Raw genomic sequence first — 17,551 nt, 5'->3', positions numbered from 1 at the left:
TCATTATAATTTCAAACATAAAACCCACCTGCAATGTATTCACTTTAAGTCTCATCAAAATTCATGTAAACAAATATGTGTAACTGAAAATTAGTTGTGAACTAAATTAAAATTAGGGCAAGTCTCTCAAATCAATGTAAAATAGTTTTTTTACCAAAAGAACCCACAAAGAAGAAAATGATCAAAAGAAGTTCAATAAAAGAGGTAAAAAAATCTTTTATTGTCACTTTACATATATATATATATATATATTTATATATTGAAATTGAAATATACATAATTATTTAAATATATAAAAAAATAATTGGTATCATCTTTATAGGTACTTTAAATCTGTAAATATATAAAATTTCTATTTAAATTGTCTAATTGTTGAATAATAGGTTTTCATTTCTTTTCTAAATATAATCAAATTTTTTATAAAATATATGTTATATCTCTATAACATTTTTTTTTTTTGAACAATATTTTATTAGAAATCAAATTGTGAAAGGTTCATACAGGAAACGAATTAGCCAAGGAGGCGGAATCGATAACATAATATAATCATTCTCCATCACTATTGCTTTCTTAGAGAGGGCATCGGCCGCTGAATTCTTCTTACGATTTACTGATCCCAAAGAGCAGATGGGCAAGCGTGAGATCCAAAATCTGATATCATGTATAACGTTGCGTAATAGGACATGTTGATCAACCACCTGATTTATGATTCTTTCCAATTCAACACTATCCCCTTCAAACCAGACATGCCGCCAACCTCTGACTCAAATCTGTTGTGCTGCAAATAAAAAACCAAGGGCTTCACCCTGAAGAGGAGAAGATACATTGTTCATTTTTGACATACCAGCAACCAAGAATTTGCCTTTGTCATCACGAACTATGAAACCAAGCCCAACTGATCTCGTTTCCTGATGATAACTACAATCGAAGTTACACTTCAACCATCCTGATGGGGGAGGTTCCCATTGAGAGCTCGATACAGAAGGAACCGGAGCATACAAAGTATCTTTATTTGCCCACCATTCTCTATTTGCAGCTTGGGCTCTTAGAGCATCTTCTATAGGATGAACGTTCCTATGAGAGAATAGGAATTCATTCCTTGATTTCCAAATAATCCACATTAGCCAGAAAGAAAGCCCCCTTTGAGAAGCATCAACCTCGTCATTATTCATAAGATTGAATAACGTTAATATATTTGTTTCCAAATCATCTGACCGAAGATTCTCTACAGGCAATCCTGAACAACGCCATATAGCAAAAGCGTGAGGGCAAAGGAACAGAGCATGATTGATTGTTTCTTCCTCAAGGCAACATCTTTGACATGTAGGGTCAGTATTAACACCTCTCGAGCAAAGTTGAACATACGTAGGTATAGCTCCTGATAATACCTTCCATAAGAAGTGTTGGATTTTCGGTTATATCTCTATAATATTATTTGAGAAGTCACTTTCTTATGTGGCGCCATCACGTTAACATTCACGATGGTTTATTATATTGATACCCTTAATGAATTAAGTTTATTGTTTGACAAGTCACTTTCTTATGTGGCGCACTCACGTTAACGCTCACAGTGGTTTATTACATTGATACTCTTAATGAATTAAGTTTATTATTATAATTACCATTATTTATTTTAGAATTTCGTTTCATCAATAAATTCTTCTTCTAACCACATTGTTATAAGTAAAGGAATTTCATATAAAAATTGAATATCTATTATTATTTTCTATTTTTATTGTTATTAATATTTTTGTAACCACATTGTTATCAAAAACAAATTTTATATAAAAGGTAATATCCTTAATATTTAAAATACAATAATTTTGTAGATTTTTGAATTTGTAATTTGATTAGAAACGAAATTTTCTTTTATATAAATTACAATTTTATAAACTTTTGCTTCATATGTTAAAAAATATTTTTTAACTAAATTTTCTTATGTGTCGCGTTTATGTTAACTCTTACAGTTGTTTATTACATTGATATCCTTAATGAATTAAGTTTATTATTATAATTACCATTAATAAGACTTTATAATTTCTTTTTATTAATAAATTTTTCTTCTAACCACATTGTTATAAAAAAGGAATTTCATATAAAAAGGCAATATCTAGTAGTATCTTCTATTTTCTATTTTTATTAACTCTTTTATAATCACATTGTTATCAAAAAGATATTTTATATGAACATGTCATCTCTTTAATATTTAAAATACAATAATTTTATAGATTTTTGAACAAGTAAATTGATTAGAAACGAAATTTTCTTTTACATAAATTCCAATTTTATAAACTTTTGCTTCATATTTTTAAAAATATTTTTTGGTTAAATTAATTTTCTTAGAATATTAAAAACCAAATATCTCTTTCCTAATAAAAAGATAGAAGATCTTTCTTGGAAAAATTTCATGTTTACCATTTTCATGGTATCACTTTTAATCTTTACCAACACTAAATGGACATTTTTAAATATACCATCTTCATTAAATAGCAAAAGATTATTATACCCTTGTTCTCTATATATATAATAAATTATTATTTAAATAATATAATAATAATGTTAATTTTTATGTTTTCGGATTATAATTCTTCAAATTTCGAGAATGTTGCTGCCGATGGCATTTTTATTGGACATTTGTCGGCCTCGAGACTAGCCTTGTAGGCTGTTTGTTTTGGATTTATGAAGTTGTGGATTATCTCCTTTTTAAAACTTACAGAGTAGCCATACGCGGAGATGAGAGAGAGTGTGAGTTGTCACCTCATTTCTAACGCTCAGTGGATCGTTATACTTGTTGTTGTTCAAGATGAGAACACTCGAAGGCTTTTAGTTTGCGGAGTCTTATAAACGTACAAATATAAGCAAATATGACTTATATTGGAATCTCGTATCAGTCTGTTGATACTATGCCTTCAGATGTGTAAGACCAGTGTGATGGGTTTAGGCGCAAGACCTAGGCTTACTATCAGTTTAGGGTTTGTAATGACTGTTTTGGCTTAAATCATCCATTGCGGTTTTGACCTGATTCTGTCTCAATATTGTTGTCTGCGAAAAGTCCTCGGCTTATGTGACTTGCAAGGACCGAGCATCTTTCCAAAGAAAATTTGAAGTCGTTTGGAAGTGCTGACCAAAATTTCAGATTTCTTTTATAACGCACAATTATCCGTGTGTCAGATGTTTGAGAGCTTATCTCTATTAGGGAGGGGGGGGGGAGGGGGGACGATGACTAAGTCTTTTTAGGACGTTGGAGTTTGTTTGTTGTGATCAGCAACAAACGGAATGGTAAGTGTTACCATTTGAGTTTGAGCCTTCGTGAAGGATGTGTGTTTGAGAAGATGTTAGTCCATATTACTGTTTGAGTTTCCGAGACAGAACTTTCATCTAGGAAGATATTTTACGTCGAAATCTGGTTCTTCGAGTATCTGCGACGTCTCGCGGCACTAAAGACTGAATTTTCTTTCAAATAAAATTTTACGTTATGAGAACGTGTTAGAGAAGTTTTTTCGCATTTGGCGTGAAGGTTTCGTTTGACCTTGTGGCCAAGGAATACTTCGGTTTGTTTGTTTAGTGAATCAACCGATGGCCTCTTTCGGTTTTAGTTCATCGATCCATACTCTCTTATCTGGATTCCAGTCTTCGTATCGTTGGTTTTACGAAAACGAATAAGTATCTCAGTGAAAGCTTTTTGGTATTTTTAAACGAATATGAAATAAATTTTAACTATCAATTAGATATCAGATTTAAAAAAAAATTATCGAAAAGACAATGAATATGCAATAACAATATATGAACAAACAGTTATTCAATAGATTTTTTAAATTGCATATCATCCAACTTAATTTTCCAAAAACTATGAAATTCTGAAAAGATAAACAATATAATTTTTTTTTTTAACATTTTTCTTGAAAGTTAATCAGAAATTACTTTTTTTGAGCAGTTTGTTGCCTTATAAGTTACTATTATCTTAATAATAAAGGTTTTAATTTTTTATTTTAGAAAAGTTAGTTTTTGGCAACTAAGAATAGGAAAAAGCTATTTATTAATTTTCAAATGGAATTAAACTTTGTAAGGAAAGTTTTATCAATACTTCATTATAATTTCAAACATAAAACCCACCTGCAATGTATTCACTTTAAGTCTCATCAAAATTCATGTAAACAAATATGTGTAACTGAAAATTAGTTGTGAACTAAATTAAAATTAGGTCAATTCTCTCAAATAAATGTAAAACTAGATTTTGACCCGCGCTTTTTTTTTCGGGTAATTAAATTGTTTGATATGAATTAGTATTTTGGTTTTGAAGTACATTTTCAAGTTATAAAGTTATATTATATTAGTGAAGAAAATATTTCTTTTTGTGTAAATTATATTAACTTATCAGTTAGTTTATTTGAGATTTTGTATGTACACTTTTATGTCATAACGTCATTTTTATATTGTGTGCATTTTATAAAAGTTACATTTGTTCAGCTGGTAAAACATAAGATTTGCTTGCTAGATTTTGGATTTTGGGCTGATCTAATAATATACATTTGTAGGGTTTTTAATAGTTTTAGAAGTGTTTCCGTACCCGATCTAGACCCGCAGTCAAACCAATAAATCCAGTGACTTGTATATATTACTATCTAGATTTAGTTAAAACCTGATACATAAAACCTGATAAATCCCGTTCAAAACTCAAAACCAATCATTAATTTGGGATCTGATATTGTTTGACTCTATAAGACCCTATATTATATGATGGTATGTAAACAGTGTATAATATGAATTCGTATTTTAGTTTTGTTGTACATTTTTATGTTATAAAGTCATTTTATATCGAAGAAGAATTTTTTTTGTTTTGAATTATAGTTTTATGAATTTATATTTGAGATTTTTTTATGTTATAACAATATTATTATATATTTTTTTTCTACCTATAAGATTTACATTATTTGTTGAATTATCGGGACATGAGATTTATGATTTTGGCTTTATGTAATAATAAAGGTTTGTACGGTTTTTAATAGTTTCAATTTATTTTAAAATAATAATTTTTAATTATAAATAACTTTTATACAAATTAGGTTAACTTAATACTTATAGTTTTGTTTTAAGAGTTTGTTTCAAAAAAGTGTGTTTATCAAAAACAAATTTCTTTAAATTTGTTTTTCTATGTATTTAAATAAATTTATTTTGGAACTTTAAATATTGGGATATTTAATATCAACTTGTGGGTTAAATTATAATACACATTTACAACATATGTTTTGTTTTTTTTCTTGGTTTTGTCAGTGTTTTGGGCTTAAGTGCGTAGACTTTTATCTAAAATAATTATCTCTACACATTATAGCCTTTTTAGATATGGACCAATAAAATAAATTTCTAAAATAATTGATTAGTCCAAAAAAATGAACATCTACTGGGTTTTATTTAAACAAAAACTTTGGTCCACTATGCCGACTAATAAATAAAAGCATCATGTATAGTTACAGTTAGGTAAGACCAAATGTATTAGTTAAATGAAAGGGTGCAACAACCTTTTTAAATTGATTTTTTAGGACTCCTTCCCTTTTAATAGTATTGATAGTTTTTTTCACCAAAAACCCCACAAAGAAGAAAATGATCAAAAGAAGTTCAATAAAAGAGGTAAAAAAAACCTTTTATTGTTACTTTATATTTATATATATATATATATATAAATTGAAATATACATAATTATTTAAATATATGAAAAAAATTATCGGTACCATCTTTATAGGTACTTTAAATCGGTAAATATATAAAATTTCTATTTAAATTGTCTAATTTTTGAATAATTAATAGGTTTTTGTGTTTGGTACTTTTTTTAAAAATCTTTTTTTCAAATATTTTTTCGAAAGAACCTGTGGAAGATGGTTGAAAATGCAGGGATTCAATTTTCTTTAGAACTACCACCATCATTTCTACAGTGTGGCAAGCCACATCTAATCGGTACCAACTTTATAGGTAGCAACTTTATAGGTACTTCCATGTCCTAGCCGTAGGTGTGCAACCTGACCATCCAGCCCGCATCTCGCTAGACACCATCTGATATACCAATATACTGACCTCATTTCTAAGATAATTGTGTAGGGTTTATCTTCGGAATATCGATCACTGAAGACATGGACTCTTACCCCAGTAGGTTTCGGAACACACATGCAGTCTTTCCTAATCCCTTTCATCTCTAGTTTTTCCTTTTTGGTCAAGTTTTATCCATTATTTTCTTTCTCTTTTATTCATTATTTTTTATATCTGACAAAGATGTAGATGAATAATGGGGTCATAGGAGCTCGTAGACGACAAAGGCTGGACCAACTCTTCGACTTGATCATCTTGTCCATCCCGACAGGCTCTCTTAGTCCATTTTCAGATAATTTATTTTGCCGCTTCTCGACAGACCTCTTCTTCTTCTGCCTCTCCTTGGCAGGACTCTCTCGGTTGGTCTCGAGAATCTCCCCTTGATTATTTCTATCCCCTACTGATTGGGCACCATCAAACTGATCTGCTCCCTCGGCAACACGATCGGCCCTCAATATCTTAGAAGACTTGCCTTTGTTCTTCTTCTTGGACCTTATTGATGAGAAACATCCCACATCGGATATATAAGAATTAATCTACTACTATATAAAGGGTTAGGGCCAATCCACTAATAGCCAATTGGTTTTAAGTTGGAAGCCCATAATAAACCCGAATCTAACATGGTATCAGAGCGATAAGATCCTTTGACCTAATTTACTACAACTACTACTACTATACCGATGTTGGGCCCTCTGTGGATGTTATTCCCACATTGTCCACGCTTCAGACCTAGATGTCTGAGCGTGAGGGAGGGTATTGATGAGAAACATCCTACATCGGATATATAAGAATTAATCTACTACTATATAAAGGGTTAGGGCCAATCCACTAATAGCCAATTGGTTTTAAGTTGGAAGCCCATAATAAACCCGAATCTAACAGACCTCGAGGCCTCAAAAACCTGATCGACCCCTATGACTTTGACGTTCTCAGCTTGGATAGTCTTTGTAACCGGAGCCAAGGTTGCCAAAGTTTCCGACTCCATCCCATCGAGTATAGTCATGGGGACTCATATCTCCAAGTTTAGCTCTTCACCCAGGCGAGAACTGTAACCTGGAGTCGTCTTCATCTTCTTGCTCTTCCTGCTGTTTTTACTCGGTACGCGTCTCAGTCTCTTACCAGCAGTCGCAACACAAGGGATATCAGATCGCTAATCGACTGTAAAAACAAGACAAGTCAAAACTGATAGGCCAAGCAGAAATCCAAAAAACGAGCAAAATTAAAAAATCTGAATAAAAGTTCTAAGGCTGAGGAAGAGTACCTTTCGCAATACGTCTCTTTTACCTTTGGATCCTCGTGCAGTCAAATCCTGACCAATTCTGATGACTAAGAGCAACAACCCTAAGAGCGTTCAGAAATAACTCTACCGGATATGCGATAGTATTGGGATGAATAACTGCAAAACAAAAAGAAGAGGGTGAGTTAGAATTCAAGCCGAGGAAAAAATACTTAGCGTCAACAATCTACCAAGTCTAGGACTCCACAACACTTGGTAGCTATCGTTAGGTGGTTCTTCAAAGGCTGCCTCATAAGACTTGATGTCGAAGTAGTAACACTGCCATACTTCGTCTTCGAAGGATGGCCAGTCAAAATATGTAGATGACCTCATCCTTACCAAGAAGAATGAAAGGCTGCAAAAGAGTGAAAGGTTGATGCATGGTGCTTCGTGTGCTTGATATGCTGCTGGTGGTGTGGGTAACTCAAACTAAGAAGTCACGAAGTTGGAATAAGCCAGAATGGTACCAACTATTCAGAGATGTCATGTCTGGTAAGCTTCTGCTAAAGAGAGGAGACTACAGGGGGGAAGAAACAAGCTATCGAAAAGTGAGACAAGCTTCTGCTAAAGAGTTGTCTCTCTTTTGTTTAATAGATCTGTCAGATACGATTTTTTTTTTTATTTTCATAATGAATAGGAACTTGGAGAAAGAAGCTAGTACTAATAAACTACCGGAATCAGAGATTTCTTCAAATGAGGTGACTTTTGAAGAGATTGAAAAAGGCGAGTTAGATGGTAAAGTAGCTGTGTAAGGAAAAAGGGTGAGTATTTCTTTTACATCCAAGTCATATGAAAATATGGATGATGATGTCTCAAGTCCTGTTTGGCTGTTTCAGGTCATCACACTCTATACTGGGAACTTGAAAGACACTGGGAAAGTGTTTGAATCAAACTTGGAAGAAGCTCCATTAAGATTTCGCTTAGGTAAAAAATATTTTAGATATTTGTCATAAAAGGTCTCAGTAAGGGTGTTGAAGGTATTGTATGATGTTTTAACCAGTAAGGTTGTTTCAACTGAATTTATAAATATTAAAAAGAAATGGATGAATCTCTATAATTCTCTCAGGGATGCGAGCTGGTGATAAGAGAAGACTCATAATTCCACCATCTCTTGGGTATGTCAGTTGATTATTATGTCTTTAGATGATTCATGTTCAGCATAATATTTACTACAAACTAACCTGTTTTTGTTTCTCTTGTGATACGAACAGATACTCAGAGGAAGGACTGAAGAAGGAAGATGTGCCTAAGAATTTGTGGCTTGTCTACGAAGTAGATGCAGTAAAAGTGAGATGATGTCATTGGCTTCTTTTGAAACAAGTTTAACCCTTTTTTTTTCTTCTCTCTTGAGTCATCTATTTGTCTCATATTGCCTCCAATTTTTGTTCGTTTTGGGGAGGGGATTTGTTAGCTGTTCGCATAACTCAGCCACCCACACCCACATTGGTTATATATTTCTTCGGTCAACAAAATGGAAAGTTGTTTAAGTTGAACTTTTTTCGTCAAAGTGAAACTCCTCAGAACGATGCCGTCTATGACTCTATAGTCATGATTTTGTTGTTTTTTTGCATATTTTATCGATTTTTTTTGTCAGCATCGAATTATTTTAGTAATTTTATACCTAATTATATTTTATGAGTTTACCATAAAAATTTAACTTTACAGTTATATTTTATATACTGAAATTAGTAATAAGCAACTTTGATATCACATAAATATTCAATTTTAAATATATTATTTTGATACAACAACAGTTTTAAAACCTCATGAAAATAATATAAAATGTATCTTACTTTTATATTAAGTGTAATTTGATGTCCGCAAAACATTGTCTTAATTGTCTTGATCCCCAGAATAGTACGTACGGCACTGACCATAACTATATTCACTACATCAAAACATGTTTCATTGTAACCGATGTTTAGAACATGTGTCAGATTTTGAATGTCATGATGACATTTGCGTGGATTCAGACGGTTCTAAATTTAAACTTCTCCTTCATGCATAGACAAGCAATGTTACCATTGTTGCTAGTATTGAAATCATTTGTTGGTATATGGAATTTCTTCAGGTAGAAAATTACTTCAAAACTCATATCACTGATTCCACATGTTGTCTTCTGTCAATATTAAGTTAGTAACTCTCTATTTTTTTTTGTGAGCGTGGGAAACAGATTAGAGAACATGCATTTGAACAATGTTGGGAAATATAGAGCATTCAAATCTGTTCCATTATCATTCAACTACGATGAAGATGAAGAACGATTACAGTTTCAGAAGACTGAGTTTACTCTTTAGCAACAAAAGTCCAGCAAATTGTTTACATTGTCTTATCTTGTAAATCGTGTAAGAAATACAATAGTAACTATTAGTCAAATTTCAAACTATTCATTTCAGTTGCATTTGACTATTTTCTTTCTATTCAACTTGCCCCTTATTTTTGAAACGAATCTAACACTAGTTTGCAGGAAATCGTATAATAATAACAAGAAAATCATGAAAATAGAAAAGGTAGAGACAATTTTCAAACTAGATTTTTATGAGAATGAGATTCCTTCTGCTCAATTTTTGCGCCGATCTGATTTGAACCGACTTTGATCCTCGTTTAATTTTTAACGAGAAAAAGTTGCCAATTTGGGTTGAACAACAAGAATCTTTCGATCCCAACATACTAACAAAGGTAAACCAGAGAAAAGGATGGCCTCTGAATTCAAATCAAAGAAACTTCAGATCAAAACTGACAAAAGAAAATTCAATCATTGTAGACGGCTAACTCATAAACATCAACAAAATAATCATTCATAAACATTAACAAAGTAATGACTTTTAGATCAAATTATCGCTCACGGAGAAAGAATTGATTTCAATCAGAAAACAACTAATTCACACACAGTGACAGATTAATTAAGTGAAGAAACTCAATCTTGTAAACTTTTTAATCTAAGATCATAACTTTTCTCAGTTCCAATGAACAATTGTTATCCCCAATTATAAAATTGATAATCCATCCCTTAAACAAAGAAACCTTATAAAATTTTATCTAAATCTCTTCTTCCCTTGGACTTGGCTGATGATTGAAGACATGCCTTGGGCTTCTAGATTCAACAAACGGGCTATGATGAAGTGAAACCTTGTCAAGAAAACCCAGTAGGAAAAAACTTGATAAGGAAAAAAAAGTAGAACCAAAGTGGTTTGACAAGCTTTACCTTCATACTTGCTGTCTTGATTAGTTTGGATCACTATTTCTTTGAGCATTCCTCCTATTGGTTGGCTAAACTTCTTAGCTCTTGCTCGAGTCATTGGAGCAACTGATGTGATAAGAGCATCCTCAGATACAAGCTCATCCTCTGGTTCAAGCCGCTCCTTTTGTTCAAGCTCATTTCCACGTTCTGATGCCCTTGTGTCTTCTAGGTTCATATCATCTTGAACATTGATTTCATTTTTCTGAACCTTTGACCACCCGAACTTGTCCATGCTTGTTTTGTTTTCTGGTTTGTCTTCATTCGCCATCTGAACTTTTGACCATGGTCGTATTGTTTTCTAGTTGGATCAGGATCATATCAAAAAGACTTTACGTTTTAAGACTAAGATAATTGTCAAGCTATATCACAATTATCCAGGTTGTCTTGGCGTAATGTTGCCTTAACAGTTGTTGTGTTAAGACTTGAATGCTTGAAAGTTTGGTTGTTGCTAGTGTTTAGAGGAATCTTAGACAGTCATGTGCCTTTGGATTGCTTAAGTCTTGTGGTTGTAAACATTGGCTAGGCGTTGAGTTGTCTAAAGAGATTTTTTAATGTTAAGACAAAATGTTTTCAAAATATGAGAGTATACAGCTATAAGTATATACACCTACTCCAACACTTGAGAAAAAACTAGGGTTTATTTGCCAACTAGCCATATTTAGAAGACAGATTAGGTAAGTGACAATGATTTTGATATAATGAAGAAACTAACATTTACACCCTAATTCATCCGGTTATACCCTTTCTCTATGCCATTATCCAGTAAAAATGTGTTTTGTGTGTCCACATAGTCTATGTAATACATAGTCAAATATGTGTAAACATATTTCATTAGAAAGAAGGAGTCATCCATGTTACAACTTTATTAGTCACATACATATACATCGAATGTTCTATTTCCATATAACCAAAGTAGTATAGGATTATAACTTCACCTACAATCCGTAATACTAAACATATCCCAACCCTAAACCCTAGATACTAAACTTTGTCCCAATCACACCTCAACCTTAAATACTAAACTCTAAATTATAATTACTAAATCCTTACCCAAATATAAATCCTAAATCCAAATATGAACTCTAACCCAAATATAATAGAACAAAATTAATAACATAGTATATATTAGTGAAATTATGAAATGTCTATGATTACGTGGACAAAATTAATGATGATCCCAACCATACACCTTCACCTTCTAATCCAAAACCCTAAACTCTAATCACTAAACCATAATCCAAATATGAATTCTAAACCTTAAACTTTATTTACTAAACCCTAAACTCAAATATAAACCCTAAACCCAAACAACAAATGTAATTGTGGTTAACGAAATTTGTATGAAGTTTACACTTATGTGGATCTGGTTAACGAAATGATAAAATTGAATTTTAAATTCTTAGTTTTGATCAATATGCATAAACTAAGATTCATAGCAATGATACAACAACAAAACATAACTTGCATTGTACAATCATATTTTTATTCTCTGTTTTGCAAATAGAATAGAATATGACAAATAGTAAAGATCACTTATTCCATTTCACATGAATGGTCTTTTCATTTTACATACACACGATCTATTCTACTTATATACACATTGCATCATTACATATAAATGAGAAGATATTCACCAGGTGGCTCAAATCCAGTTTCGAACAATCTACTTGGTAGCTTAAATCTTCCATTTGTAACCTGAGAAACAAAAGCGAAAGATAAAGGTGTTATGATCCATATAACAAAGTAAATATGAAATAAATTGTATAGTATAACAATAATGTGGAATGGAATCCATGTAAGACGTAACGATATGCATAGCTCAGGATCTTAAACCACACATGAAAATATATACGAAACCCTATCAACTAATCACGAAACCCTACACGGAAATATGACACTTAATCCAATGTCAACCCCAATCTTGCAACGACGAACTCAATATTCAAAAAATTAACCCTTCTCCAATCAGCACTAAACCCTACATGGAAATATAAACCCTAATACAAATATTAAATACATAAATATTAAATACAAGTATGAATTCAGAAGCTAAAGAAGGTGATATTAAACGTTTGAATTTATTCCGTTCCAAGTCAAATGGAAAATAAACGTCTATATTTTATTCTATTCCAAGTCAAATTGAATATACCTAACGGAGATCATTTCATTTCCAGACAGTGAAATCCATATGTAACACATATGTTATTCCATATCAAAACAATATTACTACATTTTTACTATGCATATCAGATAAAAACACAAATAAAATTTAAGAAAGGCTACGAACAACCAGAAAACCACAACCGAGTATACAGTGTGGAATTTAGTCGCATAAAGCAGATCCGACATTCACCGTCGATGATGTTGTATTTAACATTTATAGTACCCTAGTTCTGAGTATAGCCAAAATGGAAAAGAAAATAACAGCAGATGAAGATAATCGGGCGGAAAAACAAAAAACTTACCGTAGTTGAAAAGATCCGAGTAGAATCGAGTGTGGGAAGTGGAATAGACACGAGGTGTGGATAGGCTTCCCTGCAGCTTTATCGCCGGCCAGGAGCGTATGATTTCCGAAGTGGAGTATCTCAGGTGATTACAAATCACGTAGGAGAAGTCAAAAATTGAGAGAATTAGAAGGACGTGATGGTGTTTCTTCACTCGGTGCTGGAGATCTTTCAACTTCGACGAAGTTACCAAGAGAAGGAAAATGTAAGATGTGAAGGGAGGCAAGCCATGATTTACCTTTACAGATAATAATAAAGATTTTTAATTACTTTTTGGTTGCAGGTTTCACCGGTTAACAGAAAGGGCAAAACAATATTAATATGGAAAAGTAACATAGTGTATAGGACTGTTAGAGAAATTGGTTAGTCTGTGAATTATACGTTTTTGTTTGGTTATACAGCCTAATTTCCCAAAAAATTAAGCGATCCAGTATCAGTCCTTGTTTAGTAAAGACTAGAAGGTAGTTAATAAAAAAAAGCCGATATTAAACAACCTTTGGCTCGAATTTGATTTGTTGAGATTGAAAATAAAAACATTTATACAACTAAACTAAAGAGATTTTATTGAAGCAGCGGCCGAAATAAATATATTACTAAGTGGATGTCCGCGATTTCGCGGGTTCGAATGTTTTGCAACAATATATTTATTATAATTTTGTTAAATATTTTTCTAAGAATGATTTCTTTTTAAAAAGGATAAATATGACTATTTTTAAATACTTTTTGATATTTTGTATTTTGGGATGATCGATAATATGGGACGATTTAAAGACGACGTTAGGACAGTGATTTTTGGTTGTTTCTGGTCAGCGACTTGGAACAGCCTTTTTAAGAAAACTGCTAGGAACGTGTCAATTTTGAGAAGTTCTTGTCTCTAGTTTTTTCTTTCTTTAGTAAGCGATATGGGTATGCTTGAATGCATGGATATCCTTTCTTGGTTGTGCGAGAGATTAGATCGGTTTACAAGATCTGCCTGAACAGCTAAAGAACAATAGAATGAGATTGGGAAAATCGTATAACACTTAGTTCGCTAGACTATCCACCTAGATTATAAGGTCTCTAAAGTCTGTGGCAGTTTTCAAGGCGTTTTTATTTCTTAGTACTTTCCTATGGAAATTTTGAGCCTGATTTCAAAATTTTCCAAGTCTAAATACGTTAGTTTTCTCAGAGATTCGGGTTTGCCTCTTCTCCGTTTTACTTTCTTGTTTCCCCTTCTTATCATTGTGTCTGTCCACCCCTTACGGAAAGTAACAATATTGATTCTTCCTGGATTTCCCTACTTTCCTGGCCACATTTAGGTTGGATCCTATCTTTCGGCTTTTGTTCATCGATCCATACTATCCTATCTGGATTCCAGTCTTTGTATCGTTGGTTTTATGAAAGCGAATAAGTATCTCAGTGAAAGCCTTTTGGAATTTTTAAACGAATATGAAATAAATTATAACTATCAATTAAATATCAGATTTAAAAAAAAAATCGAAAAGACAATGAATATGCAATAACAATATATGAACAAACAGTTATTCAATAGATTTTTTGAATTGCGTATCATCCAACTTAATTTTGCAAAAACTATGAAATTCTGAAAAGATAAAGAATAAATTACTTGGAATAGCTCAAATCATTCTAGTAATTACTCAGATAACTCATATAACTTTGTAATTACTAGATTGTAATTCAAAATAGGCAAATTTACTAAAAACCCAACCTTTGAAGTAGAGAAGTGGCTAAGCAGATGTACAGAGTGGAGGTGAAGAATGGGAGAAAAAAACCTCTTTCTGGTATGAATCATGGTCTTCTTTGGGTTGTTTAAAAGATCTACTATGTGACAGAGGATACATTGATATGGGAGTTTCGATTGATGCAAGAGTTGCTGAATGCAGTCGGCATCGAAGGAGACACCACAGATTTCCCATTTTTAATAGAGTTGAAGAGGAGATAGAAAGGTTCAAAACCAGTGCAACAGAAGAGGAGGATGTTTCACTATGGAGGAATAGCAGAGGAGTATATAAGAAATCTTTCTTATCAAAGGAAACTTGGCAAGTGATTAGAGAGAAGCATTTATCATGTTTCTGGTCCAAGATGGTTTGGTTCAAGCATGCTACGCCAAAGTTTTCATTTATCCTCTGGATGGCAATGAAAGAGAGACTCACTACTGGAGAAAGAATGAGCAGATGGGGAGGAAATGTTGACACTGCTTGCGTGTTTTGTCAAGATCCTTTTGAGACTTTGGCTCGTTTATTTTTTGAGTGTCCATATTCTTCTCAAATCTGGGAGGTGTTGATGAAGGGAGTAATGGGTACTCATTACACATCAAATTGGAGGAGCATTACTCGAGCGGCTTTGGATAATACCCAAGGTAAAATCAAGCTATTTGTGGTGAGATATATTCTTCAAGCTGCTGTACACACTGTGTGGAGAGAGAGAAACAGGAGGAGGCATGGTGAATCGCCGTCACCAGGGAGCTTGTTGGTTAAGTTGATTGACAAGAACATGAGAAACAAGCTATCAATAATAAGGAAGAGAGGGGATAAGGAGTATGAGGGAGGTATGGTCTATTGGTTTAGCACAAGATGAAGATCTTTTGAGGATGGATTGGAGAAGAAAGTTAGGAGTTTGAGGAATATAAGTCTTGATTTTGTTTCTTCTATAGCAAGTTACACTTGATGTAAAGCAAAGAACTTTTTCTTTTGAATTAAATTTAACATTCAATTAAAAAAAAATAAAAAAAGAAGTATTAACCACAAGTTTGCCATTAATTTTTAATATGCCATTTAATAAAATAGATTTTAATTCAAAAGGAAAAAGAAAAAGAAACAAAAATAATCTGTTCTCTTTTCGTTGACAACAAAACCTAGAACACGGGTTCTTCTTCCCTTTTGTAAAGCGACAGAACCCCCACCAAAGGAGGTCTGACAACTCCTTCTCCCAGACCTCTTTCTCCATTCTTCGATCTTCAATTTCGTCTTCTCCATTGTGCATCGGCTTCTTCTCCTTTCTCCTCCCTCGTCACTCAATTCGCCTCGGAGATTCTTGACGAACCCTATCGGTCACTTCCGCGATCAGTTCTGTGTTACTTGAATCGGTAAGGCCCAAATCTAAGGTAATCGAAATGTTGTTATCATACTTGGATTGATTGCAATTTGAAATTTGAAAAACGTAATTCCTAAATTGAAAATTTGATTTGTCTTTTTTTTGTTTCTAGATATACTTTTCTGTGTGTTCAAAAAATTTGAAAAAATAAACTTTATGCTGTCTGATTATTCTTGTTCTTGTTCTACTACTTTTGTGATGCTGAATTCTAAATTTTTATGTTATTATGGGGATGAATAATATTTATTAAGTTTGTTCTCTTTGCTTTTTTAAAGGAGTGGCTTCATCTTCGGGTAATAGGAAGTATCCTCCACGGCTTTACGAGATTAGGAAAACGCCTATTCAAAACAGGAGCATGAACCACAGTTGTTTTCTATCCAACATTCAAACTGTGGAAGAAAATGTGGGCGCAGACGTTTGGTCTGAGTTGAGAGAATCAGCTGTTAGTGTGATTATCAAGCTAAAGGAGTTGGATTACACTTTAGCTTGATTTGGAAGGATTTTATGTATTTAAAATATTTTTGCATTTAAATCAATGCTTTTAAATTTGACCTGAACCCGCGGTCAAAAATGTTTATACGGTGATCTGTATTCGATTTAGGGTTTCAAAAAATATCCATATTTAAAAAATCACTAAAATTCGTAACCGATTTAACCTATGGATGACCGATATATAATCCAATTTGATTTAAATTTTTATAGTTTCATGATTTGTCAACTTTTAATCCAAATTTTAAAGTTCATTGTTTTGCATTTTATGAAATTATGACGTTTCTTCAGAATTTTGATACAGAAAATGATAGATATAAAATAATTAACAGCTATAAATATGTCTTGATCATATTACTCCTTTTTATATAGCTAAATTAATTTTATTATAATTGTTTTTTGTAATTTATATTGTTAATAATTTATATTATAATCGGTTTAAATTTGTTGTTAACAATTAGCGTTAAGCATTTTCTTTAGATAAGTTATATTTTGAACATTTTTCATAATTATTTTTGTTATTATATATATTGTACAATGTATAGCGTTTATATATATATATATATATGTGTGTGTGTATATTTATGTAATGGCTATTATTGAATTATTATGTTACTTAGGTAAATCATATAACCCTTATTTAGTAAATATAAATAAAATTATCTGTTAATTTAATTAATTAATTACTGATTGAAATGTTTTGTAGTTTTTAAACCTGTAAAAATAAGTTCTATTTATTTTCGTTGTTTTATAAATTATTTGATTTGTTAAGTATTTAATTTATCTAAATAATTTGAAAACCAATTGTTAGAAATTATTAAAAATATGAGTTCTAATATTATATAGGGCAATTGTCAATAATAGCACCTT

The 17,551-nt window shown here is 32.1% G+C and overlaps 1 long non-coding RNA gene across 1 annotated transcript; it reads right to left on the bottom strand.

Moving 5' to 3' along the window:
* Window positions 1–1,501: 1,501 nt before the first annotated feature.
* LOC103868401 lies at window positions 1,502–17,523 on the bottom strand. Its single transcript, XR_004458072.1, has 2 exons — window positions 6,963–17,523; window positions 1,502–6,570 (listed from the first exon to the last, which is right to left on the bottom strand). It is a non-coding gene; the product is annotated as an uncharacterized LOC103868401 (long non-coding RNA).
* Between the last annotated feature and the right edge of the window lie 28 nt (window positions 17,524–17,551).

The sequence above is a fragment of the Brassica rapa genome, chromosome A05 (genome assembly GCF_000309985.2).
Source record: "Brassica rapa cultivar Chiifu-401-42 chromosome A05, CAAS_Brap_v3.01, whole genome shotgun sequence".
In the NCBI taxonomy this organism is placed as follows: domain Eukaryota; kingdom Viridiplantae; phylum Streptophyta; class Magnoliopsida; order Brassicales; family Brassicaceae; genus Brassica; species Brassica rapa.
Note: the sequence above shows the minus strand (reverse complement) of the source record. Positions and strands in the feature narration are given on the sequence as shown.